At 37.7% G+C, this 18805-nt stretch overlaps 1 protein-coding gene across 3 annotated transcripts in view; it reads left to right on the top strand.

The window, feature by feature from the left end:
- The window catches only part of usp54b (ubiquitin specific peptidase 54b), a 104737-nt gene that overhangs the window by 20961 nt on the left and 64971 nt on the right, over window positions 1-18805 (top strand). For 2 of the 3 annotated variants that reach the window (XM_047817514.1, XM_047817515.1), the window contains exon 1: window positions 8117-8237. The exons of the other annotated variant lie outside the window; for it this stretch is intronic. The gene's annotated coding sequence lies outside the window, so the exon portion shown is untranslated. Of the gene's footprint in view, window positions 1-8116; window positions 8238-18805 lie in introns of those variants that run through there. 3 annotated transcript variants of the gene reach the window in all.

Below are 18805 nucleotides of genomic sequence, written 5' to 3' on the forward strand. Positions count from 1 at the left end.
GTTTAATACGTGCAAAATGGTGCAAGGATTTGTAACAGAACAAAGTATTTTTCTTAATTTACTTTAAAGAATATAAAATATATCAGAATGATATTGGTATGATAAGAAATGGTGGCTTTTCCCAATGCAAGTATGTAGTCATGTTGCTGGAAATTGAGTCATCAGTGTCCCAGCGTGTAATGAGCCAGTGCCTGAACTCGTGTACATGATATACTGATTCACAACCTACCCACACTCTGAATGACTGTGGAATGATCGACTGGTAGAAAATGAGTCAGGACACTGATGGCATTCAGAGTGAGGTGTTTTTACCTCTGTTGGGAAAACCGTACACAAGATTTTAGTAATCGAATATAATGCCGTCAAATTTATGAATTTATGAATAAGCACTTGGGGCGTCCCATAGAGCAAAAATAGATAGTTTGAAGATTTACTTTAAAGATAGGGACATAATTATTCCTATCAAAATATTGTCAATAGTAAGTTGTGTTGAACAGAAATACTTATGAAAAATGAAAAATGTTTATTTGTCTTTACTTTCACATGAGTCATTAAGCACCACTGGAATATAAACTGACAAAGAAATTCAGTGCTGAACATGGAAACTACAAAACAGGTGCAAATTTCATTTTTTGGCTTCTGGTATAAAAAAAAAGAGTTAAACATATAAAAAAAAATAAAGACATTAACAAGGCTCACTGTGTGTCAGGATTCAGCCCGGACTTTGGCCACGTGCATGTGTTTACGTTTTGTGTTCACGTGTCTTCCCCGCCCTTCTCTTCCTGCCTTCCTCTGCACACCTGTCTCTCATGTGTCTGGTTAGTTATTTGTCTATGTAACTGTGCCTTGTACAGCGCGGAATCTACTGTTGTCTTGTCCTGTCTTTAGTCCGTGTTATGTTTAGAGTTCCTTTGTTATTAAACCCCGTATATTTCACCATCCTGCATCTGGGTCTGTTCTATCCCACGTTCGTAACACTGTGAAGCGAAGGAAGAACATTACAACTCAAGAGCATAAACCTACAGCTTGCTGACCGTTTTGTTCTGAATCTGAGCAAATCTAATGTGCTAAATTATACATTTGTTAGAAGAGGATAATTATCATATTGCCTACATGTTTTTTTTTTTTTTTCGTTTAGTCTAATATTTATCAGGTACTCATTTGTAGACTAAGCAAATTCCTGGTAATTGCAACAGAGGATTGGGTGGTAGATTGGTTTGCCTTGTTGGCTGGTGGATAAATTTACAATTTACTCATTAGTGGAACATTAACCCAACTCCACCCCTCTAGTAAATTTCAAGAGTTCCCTTAGAAAAATTAAAACAGATGCTGAATTTATATTTTTAATCACATATTTTTAACATTCTGATGACATAATTATCAACGACTACCTAAATATTACTATCTGCACCTTTAAAAGAATCCTGAACCTTTTATAATGTCATAGTTCTCCTTCATGGGGCTCACCATGCCTCAGCTTGTAGAGTGAGACCTGAATGTCTTTTTGCTGTACTTGTGAGAGAAAGACTATCTTTTATCTCTGCTGATGAATAGATTGGATAGGAAGTGCAACACTGTGCACAGTTTATTTTGATCAGTTATGAACGTTGGAGATAAACATTTTGATTCAAGTCTTTCAAGTCTCAGATCACTCGTATAAAAAAAAAAAAAGATTAAACAGCATGTTGCTTGTCTGAAACGCTGAACCTGATATCTACTGCTGAGTTCTGATTTCTGTAGCGGTGGAAGATTTGAGACGTGTCTGTTTAGAGATGGTAATTGACATGAATCACTTGAGATAATCTGCTTTGTCCTACACATCCTATCTGACCCGAGCAGCTGACGTGTGAATATTGTGGCTCAGATTACTCTATGTAATATGTCTGAAGCTCTACAATTGAAAATACAGAATAAACACAAACAATCAATTGTAATGAAAAATAACTGGAAGGAAATGAACATAATGTTAACTGTAGATGAAATCTTCTTTCACTAGTAATACAGTTCCTATTACTTCCTTCTTCTAAGAGCCTAAATTGAAGTCTTAAGATTCTGGAAGCAGTTTCCATGATCAGAGGATTATTTATGCGTTGTCTGTACAGGCAGGACCTCGCTCACATGGTCTATGCCTGCTGGAGGATCTCTTGTTGCATTTCATGAGCCGAGACCGCCGGTAAATCTCTCCATGACCCAACAGCACCGCTCCACTCACAATCAATAACAGACTATTTCCTCTCCTTTTCCCTGTGCGAAAATACGCTTCATATTTCACTCCTACCTTTATATAATTACTAAGACTAAATGAATAGCAGGAGCATTTGAGTTACGAGTCTCCGTAGAGCAGGATGAAGCAGAGGCTGTGTTCAGAATTTCAGCTGCTTTTCCGATTAACGTCAGGACGAGTTGCCGTTAGCTCTGACTCGAGGCAGAATGCTGGAGGTGATTCTGGTTTCTCTGCTCCCATCTCAGAACATTTCTCCAGGCTCGCTCATGTCTGGAGAAAAGGTCTGAGTCAGCCAAACCTCCGAACACACTTCTTCATCTTCTTCTTCTTCTTCTTCTTCTTCTTCTTCTTCTTCTTCTTCTTCTTCTTCAACTTTTAATAAATGTATTTCAAATCCCTTGCTCAGACTATGACAACAGAGGCCACACGTTACCACAAATAACTACAGCTAGAAACCATTTCTTTGCACAAGTGATCTCCAAGCCTCTTATTAGACCTTATTATTAACCTTCTTGTGTGCAGTGTTTTCATGCAAGAATTAAAGACTAAAACAGGCTTTTTAAACCTTTTGTGGCCATGGAACATTTACTTACATAATACAACATATATTTTTTTTCCACCTTAGTAGCCTGTTCTGATCATAGCACAGATTTCTTTCATATTTATAATCCAGCTATTCAAATATTAAGCACATTAGGAAAATATATTCCATTGTCCTTATTAAGCAGAGCCATTCATTTTGGAGCTTCTCCCTTAGAGCATTAGGAGATTTGTAACATCTATTATTATAATAAGAATACTGTTCTTAAACTAAGATTTGTTTTAACCAGCATTAAATGATAATTTTTATGTGTTAGACCAAGAATAAAACATAACGTAACTTTTTATGATTCAGCTGAGAATTGTTCATTTATTTTTTTTTATCTTCCCAGCAATGGTTTTAGTTCTTTATTATAATATAATACTGTAGCAATATTAATATAAAGGTTTCAGCTCTTTGTATTTAAGGAAGTAATAAATATAAATAGTAACATATAGACAAAAAAATGTGAGTTGAAAGCATGGGCTTTCATGAATATAGTATCTAGCGCATTATTGGTGCATACAAGGCATCAGTTAAAGGGCTGCTCCCACATCCCTTTATGAGTCACATTCTGAGTCATCAATATGCATCAGCACCAGGACCTTAGTGCGCGGTTCACGTACTCACGCTGAATCTGCGATTTCAGCCCCAACGCAGCTCTGCCAGCTCGCAGGGTGTTTAGAGGAGATGTGTAGGGCAAGTGTTCACTGTACATTGCGTACACGTTCACGTCCCAGTACACATGGTTCTACTAACATGAGCCATGTGCAGCTGCAGCTGGAACCTGCATCTTACTGCATCATACTGTTCAGGGAAAAGCTCAGAGTTAGGGTTATTCAGCGTTAGTCAGCACTGTCCATGTATTTTGCACTGGTTCATTTTTTTGTTTTTAAATAAAAATGGGAAAACGATAAAACAGCCTTTTTTAAAATAATTTTCATAGAATAAATAATTATTATTCATTTTAATTAGAATTATTGCTAGAAATAATAATGATAATGATAATAATAATGATAATGATAATAATAATGATAATAATAATAATAATAATAATAATAATAATAATAATAATAATAATGATAATAATAATAACAATAACAATAAGTATTGTTATTGTTATTATTATTATCATTATCATTATTATTATTATCATTATTGTTATTATTTATTTTATTAATTTTTTTAAACCTTCATTTTTTCTTGTTAGCTCTCCAAACAGAAATAAAATATTTCCAAATCTAAATCTGAAATAATTCCACTGCAGAACATCTCAGCTTGAATGTAGAAATACAATTCAGCTATTATTCTTCGATTCAGACGTGCACTCTGGAACCTTATTCTGATTTCCTTCAAGATACTGTAACACTGGATCAGCATAGATATGTGGGTGATTAAAATATTCTCTCCTTTTATGTCACTCTATTTTTTTTCAAGGCACAGTAATTCCTATCAGAAGTACATCAGGCACTGAAGACAATCTTTAATCTACCCTTCTTGCTTTCTACCCAGTAATTCCTTATATATATCCAAGTCATTTAATAATTTTAGTCCCAAAATGAATTGAGATATTGTTTATATATATATACTGCATATATATATGTTGGGAAATGTTGAGATATGAACTATAAAAGTGTGGCTGTATTTAGAGTACTCAGTACATTACAGTCCATTTGATGCATGATTTCCATATCCAAGGATAACATTAACATTTGGCCCTCTGCCAGATGTGGGTAATTTCATTAATTTATGAGCAGCACTGCAGGCTGAATGTATTTCTCATTAAAAAAGGCATTTATTATATGTGCTGCTTGTATTCTAACCTTTTTTAACACATGAGAGTTTAACCCGCACAGCTAGGCATGCAGTATGTACTGTCTGATTTCTATATGGCTTGTTTATTCTCATCTTTACACCAGCGATATGTAGCCACGTTTGCACAGCTGGGCCATGTGACAAAATATAGCTGGTGTGAAGAGACAGTGGTATAGATAGAAAAAGGGGGCTGAGGTGAAAATGAGGGAAAGTAAAAAATAATTCTTCAGATGTTTCAATGAAAGTGGCTTGTGTATGAATTCGTCATGATTATTGGTGTTATGAAAATGTTAGAGTCAATGTGTGGTTGTAGCATGGACTTCTGTAATGTTATATCACTTCATAATATTAAAAGCTCTCAAGAAAAGATTAGCTACATGTAACATTCTTTTCTAAAACTCAGTTAAGCTTTTTTTTCAGCTGAATAATAGTGTCGATCCTGTCAGGTATGGTGTCCTGAGACATTTCCTGTCAGCTTTATTCCACTCTTCTACTGACTGAAAGTGCAATTCTGCTAACTTTTGGTGTTTTTGGTGAACCCCACATGTTCTCTATGGAATTGTGGTCTGCTGATTTCAGATTTTATTTTGTCCCAGTGCAGTCTGACCTGCTGGTGATGTTAGGGAGGTCTAAAATCTAATGTCTATCAGTAGCTTGACAGTGTATTTAAGGTGCAAATGTACTATGTATTATGATGGCAGAGTATTATTCTGATGGGAAAATAAGAATGAGGGGGAAAAGTGTTACACACACAAATGCTTTAAGACAGACAATCCGCTGAATTTATGATTTTGTTGCAAGTCTGTAATGTTCTGCTGGCTGATGCCATGTTTCATGCATCAGTTCTGTCTTTTGAAGAAAAAGCCTTTATTTTTCATATATACATTATAGCACATTGATTTTTTTTCACATATAAGCTTATTTCATGTATCATGTATTCACGGTACATAAAAAAAAGCACTTTAGCATTTTAGCATAAAGCTGGACTTAACACCCTCACAGCTCTTGAGATGTTGGTCTACTTGAAATATCAAACTTGTTAGGTGGTACGGGTCAGAGTGCTTGGTAAACAATGATCTCAGGTCAGCTCCCTGGAGCAAAGCGGGTTTTGAGCTTTGCTCAATGGCACAACAATGGCAGCTTGGCAGTACTGGCGCTTGAACCCCTGACCTTCTGTTCCGTAATGCAGAGCCTAAAACAATGAGCCACCACTGCGAACACCACGTTTGTGTAAGATATTAGCTATAAAGTGGACAGTATGTGCTTGCCAAGTGCTTTTCATTTCTCCTTCAAAAGCATTTTCTATGTATTTTCTGTGTGCCTTCTTAGTCGCTGCTGCCGATGTGCTACAGCGACCTAAGCAAAGCTTCTTCATATCATTCTGAGCGTTTTTCTCACAAGCACAATTGCTTCTACAAAATAAAAAAAAAATCTGCTGTAAGATATTTGTTAACAGATGTGTAATCTTATGCTGCTGTCTGTTTATGCCCCTGCCACTGAGTGAGGGAAGCATTACAGTAGGTTTTCGGTTTGTCGGTCCGTCCGTTCATCCAGGATTCTTATTAGCGCACGAATAAGAGTTCAAATATTTGTAGGATTTACTGTATATGGATTTATGAATATAACCAGCAGATAAACTGATTGAAATATGAGATTGATCCAAACAGGATCAAGGTTACAGCCCGATCACACACAAATTGTATAAAGCTGTTAAACAGGTTCTGTTCCGTTTGGAATACAAATATGTTTCTTAACATGTCTTCAGATATGTTTAGGACGTCAAGCCAGATTTTTGGATAGCTATAGTTTTTGCCATCTTCTGTGCCTTTATACGATAGTGTCGATAGTGATCTTTCTTTCCATGTGTCTGTCCAAGATTGGAGATTCTCATTAGAATGATATCTTAAAACCAGTAGTGTGTGGTTTGGTGCCAGGGTGGGTTTTGGAGGGGGAGCTTGCCACTGTTAGTACATTTATACCACCATTTCTCGCCTGTTCAGTTTTATGCTAGGTTGCTTTTGTCCAGATGCATACATTCTAACCTTTCGAAATTGTACAATTAGGAGTTGTTATTGTTGGATGAGTGTAATAAGCTTATAATGGAAGTTATTGTCATATAACAATCGCCCAGCCCAGTAGCCCAGTTTCATAAGCATAAACATCTTCTGTGACATTCTGCCAGTAATATTTGTCCCAATTTCTGTTCTTTGACATTTTTTTGCTCTTGTGTTTGTGTGTGTGTGTATGTGTGTGGGTCATACACCAGAGCATATTAGATTATACTCTCTGTGCTCTTCCAGATTTAGGTCGCTGGTTATCACAGGAATTGCTGAAATGTTGACCAGCAGTAATAGATGCTCAAGATTCAGAGTGTACTCTTCAGGAGTGAGATGTATGTGGAACTCTTTATCATAAAAACTGATCTTCTGTTCATCACCGTGCTGCTGTGTCTCTCCAGTTCCTGCAGTAATTCATCTTCTGCCCCCTCCAGATCTCTTATATCCTGATCTAGTGCAGGCACAGCTACAGCATAACTCTTTCTCTCAGGTTGTACCCTGATATAGAGTCGAACCTCAGTCACAAAACACTTGTTTGAAACAAGTATCATTTCTCGATATTTTTTTTTTAACCAAATTTAAAAAACAAAACATATTTAGCAAAAGTCTATCAATATCCTATATGGAAACGGTAAAGTAAATATCCATTCATAAAATAATGCTGTTATTACTTTAAAGAGGTTTCTTTGACCTTTTGTACGCAGAGGAACCGGCAGTGGATCCACAATCTAATTACTTCTACGATACGGCTATTTTTTAACCCAGTTTTCACCCAATTTACCCGTAGCCAATTTCCTCCCACCAGCTGAGCCTCTCATTTCTCATGCTGACTTTCAACTCAGTAGTGTGAAGGATAGCACACATTTTTTTCTGAGACCGGTTCTGTTCATTGCCAAATGTATTATTCAAAAACACAGACTTTACCTTTAACTTTAAGTGTTGCTCTTGAAATACTAAAGGAAGGCCGGATATTAGATGGCTATGTTATCACATATTAACAATAGAACACATCTTCTTGCTATTCAGATTTAATAAATTGATGTTTATTTTGTAAATTCATAAACATAAGAGCTTTCAGTTACAGTGTTAAGTGTTTCTTCTGAACCATATTCAAAAAGGCAGTTTGTAGCATTTGCTTTACTAAAATAGAGATATTTCTCCCTGGGCACTGTTCGTGTTTGGTGAAATCCTCAGTGCCGAATGTAAGAACATAAGCTCTTAAAAGCAGCGTTAAGCCGTGAAACATTTTCCAGGCAGGAAGGGGAGAATATTCCTGGAAGACGCACGTCACCAAGCCAAGTATTACAGCATTTTAGTGGTTTGCATTTCAAGCCTGCTTTTTTCCTCTCTTGTCATATGCACCAGCTTTCTTCTGTTTGTTCAGAGATGTGTTTCCATGGCAAATTTCCAACCTGGTAAGCTTTTCCTTACACACTCATGCACTCAGATGTGAAGACATGATGGTGTGCCTGTGAGACCCTGTCAGCTTGGGTTTGTGTTTTTGGATATAGTAAGGAAATGAGCCAAAGAGGACGAGAGGAAGAGAAATCTCCTCAAAAAGGTAAATCTTCGATGTCTTATTGTCACCTAAAGTGAAAAGTATATGTGTATGTATATGTGAAATACACATATATTTATATGTAACCATGACTTGTTTCTAAAAGTCACAGTTCAAGAAAATAAGCAGTTTTTTGTTTTATTTTTATTTGTATATTATTAGATTAAACAATGTACAATGCACTGACAGACAAGAAGTGGTACATGACCAATTTGAAGACTCGGTTTTGGTTAAAAGTAAACCTGTTGAGTATTTGTAATTAATTTATCTCTTAAGCTTAGATTCAGTCTACTGTTGTCTTTAATATGTCTATGCCTGGTTGAAAAGAAATTACTTCTGTAGCCAAATACCAGAGCGAAGAAAATATCAGTGGCACCTTATAATGTGCATTATGAAGGCTTGTATATATATATATATATATATATATATCAGGGTTTCCCGCAGAAAATTTGTTAGTTAAGGCATTAGGGTTCGATGGGTGGGCGGGGCTAGCGGCGGGTGGGCGGCGCTTTTTTGTGAGATAGACGACAGACTCTGTACTACATTTAACATTTATTTAACACTAAATATAAAATTTAAACAACATATAATAATAAATAAGAAAGTGCAAACAACATTCAAAATTTTGCGGACACGCGATTTATCAACTGGCTAGTTATCCTCCAGACAGTGACGGACCACATCTTTCTCTCATTTCGGCCGTGTGACCCGCGTGCTATCCCGAGATGCACTTGACGGCCTTTTGTGCAGCGGAATTTATTTTTTTTTTGGACGACCTAGTTAAGGCGGTAGCAGTGGTGTAGTCTATTTTTTTTGTAGTGAGTATACTGTGACTTTATACTTCTTCTGAGTCCTGTGGGGTTTATTTGCATTAATTAACTACTTATTCTTACTCACTAATGCATAAAATATGCATCTACGTGTAATTTAGAGCATTATTAAAGACTGCTTATGTGTTATCAACATTCCAATTTATTATAAGCAACACCCAAAAATGAAAATTGTGTAGTTTCTTTCTTCTGTTTAACACAAAAGATGCTATTTTGAAAAATAACACAATTTTCATTTTTGGGTGAACTATAACTTTAGGAGCTACATTTAGCCTTAAATGTTATATGAATATGGGACCTGGAGCACAGGTTTTATCAGCTGTCAATTTTCAATGTAAATTTAAGAGTGAACAATAAACATTTGTTCAGTTTTATCACCAACACTCTTTCATTGCAGAATATTATGAACTGAATGAACTGGTAGTTTACAAAGCTTTCCAAATACTTTTGTACTCGAGCTGTGGGTGAAATGTCACCCGAAGCTGCTGTAGCTTTAGGCGCAGGCTTCCGAAAACGCTCAGAGTGTAGTTTGAGTCTGCTTTCGTTTCAGATCTTCTTTTACATTACTTAGTTAATTTCAAATTTGCGCCAAAAACCCACGGAAGCCCCAATAATCCAAAAACGTTAGTGATTCGCAATCGCAACCACAGTGTTCGCAACACAGACGGGGTGAATTTATGAATGAAAGTTCTGTCACATAACGATATTGTTACGTATCCTCACGCTTTTTAAGTGGGTATACGGAAATCCTTGGCCTTTCCTAGTGGGTATATGGACTACACCACTGGGCGGTAGGGTTTCCGAGCTTAGGTGGGCCGCCTTATATATATATATATATATATATATATATATATATATATATATATATATATATATATATATATATATATATATATATATATATATATATATATATATATATAAGGCGGCCCACCTAAGCTCTATATATACACACACACACACACAGTGGTGTGAAAAAGTGTTTGCCCCTTCCTGATTTTTTTTATTTTTTTGCACGTTTGTCTCACTTTAATCATCAAACAAATTTAAATATAGTCAAAGATAAACACAACGTGCAGTTTTTAAATGAAGGTTTTTATTATTAAGGGAAAACAAAATCCAAACCCACATGGCCCTGTGGGAAAAAGTGTTTGCCCCGTTTAAATTTAACTTGACTGTGGTTTATCACACCTGAGTTCAGTTTCTTTAGCCACACCCAGGCCTGATTACTGCCACACCTGTTTGCAATCAAGAAATCACTTAAATAAGACCTGACTGATGAAGTGAAGTAGACCAAATGATCGCAAAAAGCTTCACATCATGCTGAGATCCAAAGAAATTCAGGAACAAATGAGAGAGAAAGTAATTGAGATCGATCTGTCTGGAAAAGGTTATAAAGCCATTTCTAAAGCTTTGGGACTCCAGTGAACCACATTGAGAGCCATTATCCACAAAAGGCAAAAACATAGAACAGTGGTGAACCTTCCCAGGAGTGGCTGGCCGACCAAAATTACCCCAAGGGCACAGCGACGACTCATCCAAGATGGCACAAAAGACCCCACAACAACATCCTAAGAACTGCAGGCCTCACTTTCCTCAGTTAAGATCAGTGTTCATGACTTCACTATAAAAAAGAGACTGAGCAAAAATGGCCTGCATGGCAGAGTTCCAAGACAAAAACCACTGCTGAGCAAAAAGGACATAAAGGCTTGTCTCAGATTTGCCAGAAAACATCTTGTTGATCCCCAAGACTTTCGGGAAAATAAAATTTAAATCTAATGTGCTGAATGAAATATAGAGATTTAACCAAATAAATAAATAAATTAATAAAAAAAAATCTGTACAGATGGCAATGTGTGTAAATAGAGCTAGGCTGTGGAATCATTTCATCAGCTCTCTCGTTATGTGCTCAGTCTCCCTGTGCTTATGCTGCTTTCACATACTTCCAGAATTATTGTAAATATGGGTTTCCCATAAAGTTGCACATGAATCACCCATTCAGTCCACCATTAGGACTCCAAAACTCTGAGATCATTTTGATTCCAGAGATTCTCAGAAGACCGAGGTCCCCTACATTCAACATAGCAGAGAAAAGTAAAGTTTTTTTTTACCGAGTTACAGGTTTTATTTATTTTTCCAAATGCAGCTAATTGTTAGTGCTTGACGAGTTGGTCCATTTCATTTATGTAGATCAGCAACCATTTTATGCATGTTGTCGATTTTAAATACATTTTTATTCTTTCAACAAAGCATGTAAACACGACATACTTGTAATTACAACCTCATAAATGGGAAGTTGGGTCATTCCGTTAGCACATAAAGGCAGCATTATTATGTCAATATCTGCCTGTGCTCAGTTTAACAGACTTCCTCTAAAAGCCCTAAATTCTCCCATTTGCTTTGAAGTACCAGGCCCAAAGGATGGATGGACGCTAAGGTTTTTAATATATCTGTTTTTCCATGCAGCATCAGAAGAAATGTTGGAAGCATCCTTGCTAATTTTCTTTGTGCTGGAAAACAGGAGTGCTATTAGGCAGCAAGTTTTGGCTGGTGAGCGGTGGATATGCGTTATATGGCATGGCGTGCCCCTTGCTAGTGAAGGGCTTAAATCAAATTTGCAACAGGAGTCACTAATCACGTTGAAAAATGCTAACACTGCTTTACTGCAATTAAACGCCTCCAGCTCCAAGCATACTGGCAGATGTTTTTTGTGATTTTTGCCACATGTTGGTTAGATGCTTTAATTTGAGCAATGACTTAGCTGGGGTCGAAAAAAAAAGCAGAACGACTTAAGAAAAGAAAGTGTTAAATAATGCGTTTGTACATCTTATACACCAGTTTAGTTTCTTGCCTCTAAATTCCATCACTGCCAGGTCAGGAATTGATCAGTTTAAAGTCATTAAAACCTTCCTTGAAATTAAAGTGCACAGCTTCCATCTGTGCTGCTCAGTTGTTGAGCGCCGTTCCTCCGCCCATTCCGCCTCCCCTGCAGATAAGTGCCGCTCGTCCCTTCTGCCTGCACAGAGAGGAGAGTCGTGAGTCCCTTCCATCACTCTGGCTATCTTCCAGAGCTTCATTCACACCCTGGAGACCTCCATGGCCTGCCAAAATAGCCCTCAGTGATCAATGACACTCCCTGTAGGAGATAGGCTGAGCACAGGAGCAGCAGTCACGCAAACCCTTTCAACGACGAGCGACATGCCAGGCAGCACATTGTCCCACGCATCATTTGTGCTAGAGGTTAGGGTCATGTTCTGGACCTGAATGATGACAACTTCCCATGAAATCTCCATCACAGTCTCAATGAATCCTGGCTGTATGCTGCCTAATTGCTCAGTTTCAATCCCTGGATGTGTTTTTTCTTTCTTTATTTTCTCATTGCTGTGCTGCTGTGTTTGAACCAAACTCCATTCTGATGCCAGCGTAGATGACTCGTGTTTTGCTCCCATTGGGTCTAGTCTAGTTCTAACAAGTCCTAGCCATCAACATTTTTTGGATTTGGTACAATTTCACCAATGATTTGAAGAGACTTGCCCTGAAAGATTATGGCCTTCATGTGCGAATGAAGCAGTCATTTCTTCCTCATCACATCTCTGGCATTTGGTAGTTATTTGATTTTGAGTTTCTTTCCTAAACCCTTCCACCCACTGCAGCTGTCTTCCTTCGATAATGACATAGAAGTGCATGATGGACCAGTAGATTGCACTTTTTTCTTTCACCTGACATGGTATTGTTGTCCTGTCTAATTAGCGTGTGTTGAGGAATGCCATTAAAACCCACATTTTAGTCAAGACAGACCTGGAGACCTACCTTTCCCAAAACAGCAGGATATTGAAATCCATTTCCTGTCTTTAGTTAGTTTAGTTGAGACAAATGAGATCACAGACCAACGCAATCAGTGCAACAATGCAGTGAAGGAAGTGTGTGGGTGTATATATGAAGCTTTTCTAGTTACTTTCATTCACTTATGAATGAAATCTGTCACTTACTTTTAATGAAAAGAACATTTTCAATGACAGAGAATGGTCACTTTTCACATCTAGGGTCCGTGACATACCCTAGATACCTAGTGATAACCAAAGACAGTGATGACAGTGTATGTCATAGTGCTTCTGAGCCTATCATTGTAGTAGTTAATATTTAATTAATTTATTTTAGTTATACTCCTAATGAACAGGTCACTTCAATTGAATAGCTTAAAGGAAGTAGGAAGGATTTTGTTTTATAACATGAAGACAAGCATACATTAAATCAATGTAATTTTAAATAATAAAATAGCAGTTATAGTAAAGAAATGTTATAAAATCTACATTTTAAAACATTTTAAAACATATTAATATTTATGGCTTTGTTAAATAAATTAATACTATTTAAAATAAATACTATTTATACTATAAATACTATTTTTGCTTGTTATGCTTTATATTGAATATTTGGGTGGTATTAGATGATGCAGTCAGAAAATTGTTTTCACCCTCAAAGGGGTTTATTTATGGGCACCCACCATAAACCACCACTTCACTACTACACAACAAGTGCTTTAAAAATGCCTTCAGGAAATGAAGCATGAATTCACACCTTGTTTTCAAATACCCTACTCTATATCATAGCAAGTTCTCTTCTCCCTTCTTCATTCATTCATTCATTCATTCATTCATGATTTTACAGTAGCAATTACTCAAAATAACTTCATAGCTCACTGTTACATGATTGTAACATTTAACTTCTTCTGCAGCTTTCAGTGCCACTTGTGGCCTGGTTTACATTATAACATGCAGTGATTTTTTTTATTATTGCCGTTAATGTGTGAAGGCAGCATCAGTGCTTCTGCCATCTCCTTAGTGTGTATAGGGTTCTGGCAGTGTGAAATGCTGTGTTAATGATTGTGGCTTTGCCTTTGTGAACATGCTGCAGTGCTGCCCTCCTACACTCCCCCTGAGAGCCTGAGAACATATTCGCCTCACTTTTCCAGATGGCTCTTGTTCGCGGTGTATGTGCTTTGCCTATGCTGCGTTAATCTCGAAGACGAAAAAAAAAAAATCACGACCACACCACTTCACGACTTTTTTCCCCTGTGATGAAAATGAAACTATAACTAAATATTAATTCACCTTTTTAATGACGTTCTTCCTAGTCAATAAAATCAAGTCCAGTGTTGTGATTTTGTCGACTGGACAAAAACTTGACAGCTAATGCATCATATGTTGGGGCGGGCGCATGGCAGGGAAAGGGGGCCATAGAGGGGGTGGTTCTGTTCCTTTACGTGTCTTGCTGAATGAAGCATTAATATGTGCTTCCTGATTATACTTTTAGCAGCAGTGCAATTGCATGCAAGTCTTAAAGGTGGAAAGGGCTAGAGCCTGCCGTGTGAACTAGTAAACTAATCTCCTGATGTGATCATTCATATTAAACCTTTTGTGTTATCATAGCTCTAGGATGAAGGCTAAGGGAAGCCCTTGCCACAGCCCTTTATGGTTGTGGCAGTCCACGATGTAACCCTGCTGCCCTCTTTGAGATTGCCAAGGCCTTTCCTCACCTAGCAGCTTGGCACTGGAGTCGAGCCAGATAATGGAATTAAAGAGAGATTTTGAGTGTCTGTATACGGGTGTTTGTGTGTTCCTGAGTTAAAAAAAAGGGATGAATTGTTCAAGAAAAGGTGTGTAGGTGTGTGTGTGTGTGTGTGTGTGTGTGTGTGTGTGTGTGTGTGTGTGTGTGTGTGTGTGTGTGTGTGTGTGTGTGTGCGCTTTAGGCACAATGCACTGTGCACTGGGAATGTTATGCAACATGCTAAATAGTGCTCTGACCGAGGGTTGATTAGCTCTCCCTGTTTGCAGTGTGCAGGACTCACAATGTAATTACAAAAAAGAGAGGAGGGGTTGCTTCTGATTGTTGCCCTGTTAAAGAGGCTGCTTGCACCACTCATTCAGACTCCTTTATATAAAATGCAGATAGAGCTGCGGTTCTGCAGGAAGAGGTCTGCTCAGGGTTAATCTACTTCCTTTTCTCTACTACAGTGCACTATGCAAATGTGAAGGCACACAGGCACGGTAATAATATGCTGCCTTGATTTGTACCTAATCAGCATGTGACCTTAGTGGCTAATGGACAGGGAGTCTTTATAACTAGCACAACATGTCACATGGATGGAATGCTGGGAAAATAAAAGCTTGGTAATGGTGTGACCCTGAATCAAGTGAGAGTGTCCTGGTAAACCCTGTACGACAGTTTTAAAGGCTTCCGTCCTGTTTGAACACTTGCCCTTAAAGCAGAGGACTCACAGCGTCATCATGTATTTGATTCTGTTCCAGTTAAACACTTACAAGTGCTTGTGCCTTTGCTAGATTTAGACCGTTATACACATTTCACACTCTGAACTATGTACTGAACTATGTTTTCTTTTTGCTAGGGTTCAATTGAATTGTTCACCTTTTTTAATCTTTGCTATGTATCTTTTATATTTTAGGAAAACGTACCTTTACAGTTTTACTCTGATCCAATTTATGTACACTTGTCTTTATTAAAGGAATGCTATAATCAACATTTACAAGTGTACTCCTACATATAACTCAGAAAGCACTTCTCATTTATCTATTCTTTGTTATATATTTCTCTTTTAGTAAAAACCTAATACAGTACAGTGCTTTAGATATATCATGATTAATACGCTTTCTTTTTCCGGACAATTTTCAGAAGTGGTTGCTGTTAAATGCATAATGATTCTTCAAAAAACAAACTTCAGTGGAAACTTTCTTCTTCTTTCATCGGTGTTTTTTTCCTTGTGACTTTATTTGATGCTAGTTTTGACTAGTAGGTTGTTCTGCCAATCAGCCTCAGTGGGTGGCGTCTGCTATGTATCTCAATGTTAAAAACTTAAGTGGAAAAATCTGATGTTTTTCATCATATAACTCCACAGATTTTGGTACTTTGTTAGAAAAACCATAAATGATGTGTGATATATGTTGTGTATTGTGAGAAGGTCTTCAAGAATTAGACCCTAGACCCTAGGGTCACTTTTTATAGCTACAGTATTTTCCGCACCACAAGGCGCACCTGATTATAAGGTGCAGTCTCTATTTCTGTACTTAAAAGGTGCACCGTATTATAAGGCGCATGCTAAAATATACTGTACGGTCTACAAAAAAAAGGTAACGGAAGCAAAACAGTGAGTTTAGTTGAACTTTATTCTACTATTTAATAATACACACACATTATTTTTTAATCAATCTTCTCCCACAAATCCATCAAAGTCCTCATCTTCTGTGTCTGAATTGAACAGCTGAACAATTTAGCCATCGAACATGCCAGGTTCCCTCTCATCATTGTCGGAGTCGGTCTGTTTGCCAGGTGGCTGTTCAGCAATGATGCCGTGTTTTGCGAAAGCTCGGACAACAGTTAAAGCAGAAACCTTAGCCCAGGCATCCACAATCCATTCACATATGGTGGCGTAACTGGCCCGGCGCTGCATCCCAATCTTATTAAAGGTCTGTTCGCCGTCTGTGATCCATCGCTCCCACGCCGCTCGCAACTTCACTTTGACCGCCCTGTTTACACATATGCCCAGCGGTTGGAGCGGTTGTGCCTCGTAAGCATGTCTCTTCACTGGTGCCATTTTCGGGGGTCCTTAGACAAACAAATGTTGTTTTGCAACATACCAGTAGTATACCTACCGGAGGCGTGGTGGAGGTAAGCGTACGTACTGTAAGTATTACGTAATGTTCTCTAATTGGTTTATCGCTGCCAGCGTGCGTAGTGTACGTATTATGTCCCTGTGTCAGTGGGAAATGGTCCAACAGTCAATCAAGCGGAGCGCTTACCAAAGTCACACAACAACATTTTTTCAGATTTTGGAACTCGGTGCACACATAAGACGCACCAGATTATTAGACGCACGGCCGATTTTTGAGAAAATTTAAGGCTCTTAGGTGCACCTTATAGTCCGGAAAATACAGTAGTTAAATTTAGTTTTATTTTACCATGGCGCAGCAGGTAGAGTTCTCGTCTCTCACCTCCAGGGTCTGATCCTGATCTCTTACTGAAGATGAATGAAGGAATGAATGACAGATAAATTTTTGCTCACCATGGTTGTAAAGAGTGGTTATTTGAGTTACAGAAGCCTTACTGTCATCTCGAACCCATCTGACCATTCTCCTCGCACCTTACTTAACAGCAAAGTATTTCAATCTGAACAGGAGCTGCTCACTTGAGGGTTTTTGTTTGTTGCACCAATCTGTGTAAACTCTAGACTGTCATGTGTGAAAATCCATTGAGATGAGCGGCTTCTGAAATACTCCCAACAACTATGTCCAGCAACCCTGCCGAGGGGAAAGTGAGATCACATTTTTTCACATTCCTATGTTTGATGTGAACGTTAACTTACTGTAAGCTCTTGACTTGTATCAGCATGATTTTATGTAATCATGTCATTGCCACATGGATGGCTGATCCATGAATGTGGATGTAGTTTCTTGAATGTGCTAGTATATCGTTATTGATATATAACCGAATTTAAATAAAAAGTCAAATATATTTAATTGTGTATTAACTTGGTTACTCTTCAAAAAGGGCTGTTGTAGAGAGGGAATGTGTGTAATGCTCAAGAGTTGTCAGTTCTGCATAATTCTCAGTACCAATAGTACATCTGATGCTGAGTAATAACTAAAAATAATGTATAATGAGTACACACATGTGTTAGCAGTATGTTAGCACTCCATGTCTTTGTGCCCCAAATAGTCAGAGGAGAAAGAGGGAAGAGTTGTGTGTGTAAGGTAGTGTAACGCTTGCCTCATATCTCTCACTTTTGCTTCACATACTTCACTTTTCACATGAGCATCTAAAGACTTGCCCTCTCCTTCACACTCTACACAAGCTGTAGCCCAAACATGAGGTAAGCTCAGGCTGGAGGAACTCTGCAGCCTTGCGGTAATTCTCTCCCTCCCTTTCTCTCTCTTTCATACTGTGTTATGTCTGTGCAATATCGAAACTCCATTGTGTTTTATCTTATATGATAAATGATACAGTATGATGAATAATTGATTATTTGGGGTTTAATGAAGATGGATGACATCGTTCATTTTGCTCCAATACTGATTACGTTTGCCAGGATGTTCAGACTTGGCTGTAAATCGATTTTATGGCAAAAAAAAAAAAAAAAAAACAACCCTAGAAAAAACACCCAAATCAAATGTTTTCATTGTTACTGAATATTCTTTATTTTGTAAGAGGGTACCAGTATTTATGAGGTAGGCTGTAGTTTTGGTACATTTGATCATTTTAAATAATCAGAATATTTGATTTAGTTTGATTTTGTCTTAGTTTGTATTAATAATTTAAATAAAATGGTCACTGTAGGCTCAGATTCCTGTTCTTGGTTGACAGGAGTGGTACACTTCTGCTCAAGGTTTGACATATTATGCATTCTGAGATGCCTTTCTGTTCCCTGGCTATGTAAAGATGTTAGTGAAAGTTGTTGTTTGATGAATTACTGTAACCTTCCTGTCAGCTGACAACGGTCTTTCCTTTCGACTCTGACCTTTCTTATCAACAAGGCATTTCCACCTGCAGAACTGCTGCCTAATAGATTTTTTTCCCCATATTGTTCTTTTGAGACTTTTGTGTGTGTGAAAACGGGATGCACTTATTTCCAGGGATTTCAGAACAGCGTTAACAGATATTGCGTCATCGGGTAGGCATGGCATATTTGAAAATCTAACCCTGTAAGATAAATAAAAGCATAATAGATGT

This window comes from Tachysurus fulvidraco, chromosome 8 (genome assembly GCF_022655615.1).
Source record: "Tachysurus fulvidraco isolate hzauxx_2018 chromosome 8, HZAU_PFXX_2.0, whole genome shotgun sequence".
Lineage (NCBI taxonomy): Eukaryota > Metazoa > Chordata > Actinopteri > Siluriformes > Bagridae > Tachysurus > Tachysurus fulvidraco.